Below are 8,764 nucleotides of genomic sequence, written 5' to 3'. Positions count from 1 at the left end.
TGTAGACAGGTATATTCCAGCGTAAGAAACTAAATGAAATGTTAACATTCACTTCTTTTCTCTATAGCAGTGAATGACTGTGAACTAGCAGTGTTTTCTGAAACACTCAGTAATATTTGCTAACCTGTGTTGTGAGAGAGGGGCAAGGAGAAGAAGAGAGAAAGACAGAGAAAAGGTTGGTTTTGGTACATGAAAGAAGGAGCACATTTATAACAATATGCAGCAACCTTATTAAATGATAACACATGGTGGGTTATTCTTTAGATACCCAAGGCAGTATGTAAGGGAAATGGGAGTGAAAATAATTTGAAGTATTGTCCTTGTCCAACATCATCTCTTTTTAGTTAGTACCGATTGGGTACCTGAACTTACGTATGATGTTTAGCCAAATTGCTCAATTAATTTTACTATTCTGCATATTGCTGGCAATGGAAAGAGGAGATTGAACATGAGTTTCATAACAGATTTGATAATAAATTTACATTTTTTCTTTGATAATTTTTCTATATCAATTTCATGCAGTTTGTCTTGCTTAAGAAGCAGCATGAAAGCTTACAAGCTTGGTCTTCCCTACCACACAAAATACATTCATAAAGCAGACTAAAGAATATTGTGTATCTTAAAATAAAATAAATATTTGCAGGTCATTTACATTGACCAAATTTTTGCATAAAAGAATAAAAGGAGGAAGACGAAAACCAGTTTGGCTTATGGAGCTAAGGGTATTACCTTCGTGTTTTGAGACAGTGTGGTGGGTCACCTGTGTCTAAGTAGGAGTTCTATTCACCCTTTCAGCTGCACCTGTAGAAATCATACTTAGGCCAAATTCTGTAGATGTGAAGCATCATGAAAAAATAGGAAGTACCTTTTGTACCTTTTCTCTTTAACTTTGCATTGTGGTCTCTCTGACGTTGGCATTCATTAGATGTCGATAACAGAACTCCAAGCAATTTTATTTCTTCAGTATGTCTAGGACAATGGTTCATTTTGTTATCATTGGAGTTAGCCAGAGAAGCAGCAGAAAAAAATTACCTTTCTCAGGCACATTTTTGCAGACAATATTTTGTTGCAGACATTTTTAGAAGGAGTTGGTTAGAAAATTTGCACTGGACACATTTTCTGTTGGAAAATGATGATTGAAACTGAAATGCTTTTAGAAATGTGCTATATTAGTACAGTGTTGACATGTACAACATTGATATGTACAATATTAAAAGCAAAGACATGCTGTTCAAAATGAAATCTATGCAAATATACTGTTTCCCAGAAAAGCTGGAGTTTTCTGCTTCTCCTTTTCTCTTCAGATATAACAAAATTTGTAAGTCTTGGAATTTTCCTGGGCCGGCAGCTCATAATACAAAATAAAAACTTACAGATACTTGAAGTTTTCTGTGTATAACTCAAATTTTCCAAACTCAAAAGAACTCCAAAAGCACCGTGCATTACTCACTTCTAAAATAATATTCCAAAGGAAGATTTAGTCCAGACGTTGGCAGCAACTTGAATATTACTTCAATGCTACTCCTTGCTGAGGCATGATACAACTCTGGGCCGGGTTTGATGCTTTTCTGCATATATAAAGTCAGTGATGTCCATTCCAGACATGAGATAGGATAATTTAAAGATATGACTAAAGATGGACAAGGTATTTTATTGTAAATGTCTCCCCTGAAGCAAAAGGTAAATTGGCACAGTTAGGAGAGGATATGAGAGGCTTGGGTCCTCTCTTGATCCTGTACATGTTACTTATGGTAGTTTACGAAGCATTCTTTATAGCGGGATGGCCAAGGGTGAAGACCCATGAACATCTCAGGAACAATTTTAATACAAGTAATAAGGCTGTAGCACATGGCAAATTACACACACACCAAGGATGCTTAAAAGCTAAAAGTAAAGCTAAGTACTACAGGTCAGAAAATGCAGGGATAATATTTGCCCTTGCCTGCTGATGAGCACTAAAACACAGTCCTTAATTCCGTAATTCTACAATCATATACTTTGATCCTGGACCCATGAGTCCCCAGGACCTTTACTCTTGGCTCAGTGTGCAGGAGAGATCATGCATATTTGAAAAACAGCCTTTCAGCATTTTGTTTTGCCCCTGTTCTTCAGCATATCAAGACCACCAATGGCTTTATACGTTCAGTGGCCCTTTCTGGAGACGTGAAGGTGTTATCGCCTTTGTGAGGAAGAACAGAGGTACAGAGACCTTAAAACTGAGAGTACCCACTAATCTGGAGTTTAGGATTCCCTTTTGGGGAGCATTTGGAATTATGCAGCACTTCAGCTTACCAGGGCTCAGTTCCTGTGGGCACCAGCTGGTGCTGAGGCTGCCCACCACTTCAACAGATAAGATCACAGGTTCCAGCTTCTGAGAGGAATTCTGCTGCAAACACAGGAGTGATTGTGTTCTCTTATTACCAGCATTCCTGCCTGGAACCTTTTCTTCTCATTCCGCAGTTCCATTTCTCAGGCATTATACATGTTGGGATTTCTGTAAAAGCAAGCAGTTTGATCATCCTGTTATACATCCCAGCCTATGGGCTCAATCACACGTTTTAAGAAGAGACCGTGTGCTACTGAGGTGCCACAGTGCATTCCTTTTGTCACAAAAGGCAGAGAGCAGAGCATGAGCCACGTATATTACTTGAGGACAGGTTTATACTGGCTACATTGAGCACGTTTTAGGATGAATCCTTTGAGGTGCTTGGCACATCCAAACAGAAAACCCAAACTCACCTCCTCAACGTCCTGCTGAAATCCAGTGTGCAGGGAGTACACCATTTCGTGTATAGGCCATGAAACCCTATCACTCAATCAACAGAATTATCAAAAGGTTTGCTCCCTTCAGGATCTGGGCTAAGATGAAAGAAATAAAAACTGGGAGAGCCCAGTTTATAGGCACAGGATTCGCTCTGCTGCTGCAGATACTTGACACCTAGGTTCAAGTGGGATGGACCTCACTCAGCAGCAGTTAGATTGAAGACCTTTCAATCTTTCCTAGCCTGGCTGATCTGTTTTCTCAGTTTTAAAAGAGGAAACCCTTCTAAGTGCTTATATTGCCTTCAGTATTCAAGCAGCAGTCTAGGAAACTTTGTTCTGTTCTCATGTTTCCACACTTTGGACACATTGGTCCAGTTGCTGAAAGGACAGAAGCAACACGTGCTGCGTGGTGCTCACCCCCAGCAGGGCAGAGCCCACAGATTAAATCTTACTTCCACCTGGGTGAGCACAGGGAAAACTGTAGGCAAGCAAAGAGAGGGCTGCACAACCTTGTCCTCAGGCATGGGACATGGCTGGCCCTGGGACAGCGGCTATTTCAGTCACAGCTCCTGAGGACAGCCTGTCAGACAGATGCACTGGCTCATACTGAGCTGCAGTCCCACGCTGCAGGAGCGGGTCCAATTGCCATAGAGCACATTAAAAACAATGCACCACAGCACACTGGGCTTTCCCCATCTCCCCTGCTGCTCTTCTGCCTGCAGTGCTCACTGCTTTTGCACCCCTCATTCCTCAACCAGCTCCTTCCCTCCTGCTGTCCCCTCATGCACACCATGAGGCACCAGCCCCTGAGCTCTCCCACCTTCCCCTTTCCTGCCTCCTTGCTGCTGTGCTGCCTTCTCCACCCCTGGCCCTGCAGGTCCCCCTCGCCTGCCCTCCCTCCACAGCCCTTCACTGTCCTCACTCCCTCCTCAGCCTGTCCACTGACCTCTCCTTCCCCCCCCCCACATGTCCCCTGTCTTGCCCCATGCTCTTTGCTGCCTTGCTTCCACTTCCAGCCCATAGCAATTAGGATATGAGATATGTGTGTGTCTCAGTTCTGTATGGTGGTCGTACAGGCCCAGGTTGAATGCAGTGTCCAAATCGGCCTGGAGACCCAAAGGGTCAACAAGCTGGCACCTAAACAGGACTGCAAGGCAGACTGATGGGACAAGCTGTAGCTCTTTTCCCCGGAGAGACTAGCGTAACTTGTGAAAACTCTGCACACCATACTGTTCCTGAAAAGGATGTGTCATCACCTACATTTAACAGTGGTATCAGCAGAGCAAATGGGATAAAGCATGCACTGAAGGCATCCGAAGGATCAATTTTTCAGCTGCTTTTCTCTATGCCAGATGATTCTGTTGTCCAGTCCATCACCCCTGGTGATGCCGTAAACAGGGAGTCGCACAGGAGAAAAAGACCTTTCCTTTCATCCATGCTGGGGAAACAAAAAGTGAGGGAAGTTTAAAGAAGATTCTGGTCCAAAAGCAGTCTTTGGGAGTCAGACCCAGCATCCTAACTCAACTTAGCACGCCCCAGAGTACCAAGAGGGCAGACGCCAGGTCCAGACTGTAGTTAAACAACTCAGACCCATCACAAACAGCGATCAGCTTTCACTCAAAAACACGTGCCTGTAGGCTGCCTTATTGCTCAGATTAGTTTTGAAAATAGCATTCCAAATGGCTGCTGGAGACACAACCAGAAGACTAAATACAACACTGTATACCAACAAGCTGTGGGGCAACCAGTAATCTAATGCATTTTGATGGCAGGGGTGTTTGGGTTGCCTTGCTTATCAAGAAGACAGAAGAGTCACAGTGAGTGAAAAAGTGAATGGGCTCTGACAGTGTTGCTGGTGGGAAGAGCGTAAGGACGCATCTTGGGACTCAAGAGGTTGACCTGGCTGCTAGGAAGCACTGGGGAAGAATTCATCTGGGTGCCAATAAGAACCTTTCTGGACTACCAAATTCCTCAGTATTTGATGAAAAGAAGGAAAACTCACTGCCCACACTGCACTTGGTGTCCTCCGTGCATGGATACTGAAGGTCTATTTGATTATACAGAGAGGCATGCAGCTGGGTGCCAAGGGTGAAGCAGACTCAGGGTTTATTGCCCCTTTTGCCTACCTGAATCATACTAAAAAGGGAAGGCAAGGGGGACCAATAAATTTTACTGAATAAATGCCATTCCCAGTTTTCTTTCCCTCCTGTGCAGCCAGTACTTTTCAATAATCTTGTGTCAGTACAATGTCATGTTCTGCAATAACAGCGCAAGTTGAACCTGCTTATCTTTGACAGCACAAACTACTCCTGCCAGTGTTTTGCTCAGAGCAAGTGCTTCTCCACATCTCTGCAGACTGGCCATTTCCTCGGTGCCAGTTTCTGCCACACCAAAGAGATAAACTGCTCTGTATGCAGTGGTGATCTTAATGCTCCTGCTTTCACTTAGCTGCTCTCATCCCTCAGGAAAAATCTGAGCGTGCTTTACAAACATTGCCAACAGACTTACAAACTATATATAGAAACCATTTCACTGATGTACAGACATAGGGTGACCAGCAGCTGCTTGGAATGACATCGCGGTATTGCTCAACAGCTTTGGACAGGAAGCAGAGGCCACTGCGTTGCAAGGAAAGTAGCAGAGGAACTGCTACATGCACAAAAAAATGTGGGGTTTGGAAGAGCAGTTTGAATGGGATGTTGCTTAGGCAGCTGCAGTCAGCCTATTCTTTCTCCAGAAAGCATGATCAAATAGGCAACATCTGCAATGTAAGGATTATCTAATTTGTGGTGCCATTCGCAAATACACCAGAGTTTGCATGTCTCGATCAGGCAGTTACTCAATTATAAGTGACTGTAAAAAGTGCATGGATTTAATCTGTTGTTAATGTCTTAGCCCCATGCAGTTCTCCCATGTAGCTTAGCCAAACCTACAGTTTGTCACTCAGATAAAAAACTGCTCTATCTCTTTATACGTAGGGAGCAATACAGGTATTTAAGGCTTCTGTATTTAGCATTTCCTTGGGTTTTGTCATGTTTTGATGTTGGGGTTTTTTTTGACAGTGTGCATTTATTAAGATTTTTTTAAACGGAGATCCCAGCAATACAAAGAAGTGATGTAATTCATAGGGAATTAAAAGCAGCAGTATTCACTAATCCTCTACTCTATTGTCTTTGTGTCTGTTTTTTAGATAGTCTGTATTAATGACTTTGGGACTTCTGGGCACCTCATCTACCACACGCCGAATATGCAGACGAAAGGCAATGTTTTTTCCCAATCAAAAGTAGAGATTTCTACTGAAAACGTGAATTTCAAAAATGAAATGTAAATACCTTCTACATGGCACAAGAGCTACGCGGTTACAGCAGTCTTACGACTACTAACCGTTTACTGATATATTTTCACAGCTCTTCAGGAGAACCATGAAGCACAGGTTCCTTGGGGAATACTTCCCCTGACCTAAGTACTTCTTTTACTGGTGTGGGTGACAATTATGGGAGAATTCCAGAGAGAAAATGCTTCCCATTGCAAAATTTACCTCTAAATATTTATACAGTAATTCAGTGCACTCACCCATGTACTTCTTTCTGAATTATCCAGCATTTCTCCTAGTAAAGAATTGGGACGGGTTTCTTTGAAGACTGCACCATGCATTTGGAGACAGACAGGGTATTTTTGAACTGAGGTCAGAAGAGGCCTCTGAGGGATAGACACCTTGGGTTGCAAGGAGCAATTTTTAATTACTACAGCCTAAACAAACAATTTCCAGTTGAAGGTCAGGAAGAGAACGAGGTGCATTAAGGCTGAAAATCCCTTGGTTGGAACTGCTTTTCTTGATACCTTTCCTGATCAGAGATCTGTTAGCCCAGACACTCACATGAAACAAAAATTAGAGGGGAGGGCTTTCAAAGGACTGACTTAGCAGGTAGACCAGAGCTGAGGCAAGGATCACCATAAAGGCAAAGCTGGTTATACAGAAGGCACAGCAGCAAGGGCAAGAGGCTCTTGATTAGGTGCATTTTAAAGAGAATGATGGAAAAGCAAATGAGATAAGACCTGTTCTAGAGAAATAAGCGATCATGAATTTGTCCCTTTTCTCCATGCAAACCATAGCTAAACAGCCTGAACACTGACTGGTGTGGTGAAACAGTAAAACTGCCCCCCTTGATACCCAGAACAAGGATCTGCCATGCCAGCTCCCATGATTAGATGATAGCCAGTGTATGGAAGTTTTATGGATGGCTCGCATAACATATATGGCCTCTACAGGGAATAGCTGGTCATAATCAGAACTCATGGCTATGGTCTGTTTTTCTACTGAGCTATGAAAACACAGCTTACAAAGTCTATCTCGCTGGTGCTGCAAAGGCTGATGTAACCACTGCTGAATTTCTGGCTTCTTGGAGAGCTCATCAGTCTGGTGCAGCTGCTTGTGTCAGATTTGATGAGAAACAGAGACCAAATGATATCTCTGCTATCAAACATTGTTCCCAAACCAATAGGAGTCCCTACCCCAGAGCATGCCTGAATCAGCGCCAGGGCATTCAATTACTGCCCATTGGGGTGGGCATGCCATGGAATTGGGTTGCTGTGGAACACCCGTGAGTCACACCCAAATAGCAGAGAAAATTAAATCCTAGCATTGCAAGGGCTCAATCACAGTCCAAGCAGGGTAAAAACAAAGAATAGTTTTTCCTACCAGGAAAAAGGGTACTGCCTTTGCCTCTTTTCATACAACCACCCGCCCTGTACCGGTTACATGTCCTGCTCCCATCACCACATATTCAACTCCACAAGAGTAGAATTCAATGTTGTGGCTCCAAACTTTGGGAATCAAGAGACTTGTGTTCAATACCTAGCTGTGCCATAAGATGATATGGGTTACACAGCTCCCTTTCTGTGTCTATCTCACCTTATATTCCATTTAAAACAAAGTCTTGCCTCTCAAGCCTCTATCCAGTTCACAGATGCCTTGAAAGCATTAAGATGCTTTCTCATAGTGCTGCAATTCCTTTAGCATCCAGGGGGCAGGGGGCAAGTCTTCAATAAATAAACTATTTCAATGCTGAAGGACAGAAAAGCTTTGGATGGGATTAAGCCCTCTCTCTGGCTACCAAACGACAAAAAGGGCCCAGATGTATTGTTTAAAAGACAAAACAACAATATATTTTTTGCTTACCTAATGATATTCTAAGGACTAGTTCATTATATTTTAAACAGTTGGGGCAATGCTCTGTCCTAGAGCTGAATGCTTTAATGCCGCAGGCAATGTAACTATTGCCTGAGGCATGTATAAAGTCTTAAATATAAACCTTGGCCCATGAACTAAAATTACTAACGGAATTTGGCTCTAGCCACAGAAAGGGTTTAAAATCTCTTGTCTAAAGCCCTATTTGATCATGTTTCCTTTGCTGGTTGCAGTATACTGTATCAGATATGTGACTACCCAGATTCTTGTGTTGTGGTTACTGTATTCACCAAAACTACCTCTATTAAAGACTTATTAAGCCCATATTTCTATTTAGGAATTCCCAAATAGAAGTATCAGTTGATAGGTTATGCACCATACACACATTTAGCCTGGTATGTCCTGGATGTGTTGGCCAGTGGAGCCTTGACAGCAGACAGCCGTGCTGGGTTCACTGGGCACTCTGTGCTCAGGGCATGCCTGGAGGCACCAGTCACCCTGGGTATCTCCCAGGGGCCTGGCCTGGATGCCAAACACCTAGCCATTTGCCACAAGTTCTTTTTCATCCTGGTGAAAATCTCTGGCAAAAAAAAAAAACAGAAAACATGCCTTGGAAACCCAGATGAACAGTAGCCCCAGTGAGAGCCGAAGCAGCAATTAAGCCTTCTGTTCAACCTTCTACATGTCCCAGTCCAGTCATATCCGTTCCTTCCATTTGCGACTGTAAATCTGTTGTGAGGAAAGACGGACCCACAAAGGCCAGGCTGGACAGAGCCTTGGAAGACATTGTTTAGTGTGAGGTGTCCCTGCCCA

The sequence above is a fragment of the Lathamus discolor genome, chromosome 1 (assembly GCF_037157495.1).
Source record: "Lathamus discolor isolate bLatDis1 chromosome 1, bLatDis1.hap1, whole genome shotgun sequence".
Classification (NCBI taxonomy): domain Eukaryota; kingdom Metazoa; phylum Chordata; class Aves; order Psittaciformes; family Psittacidae; genus Lathamus; species Lathamus discolor.
This window is presented reverse-complemented; position numbering follows the sequence as displayed.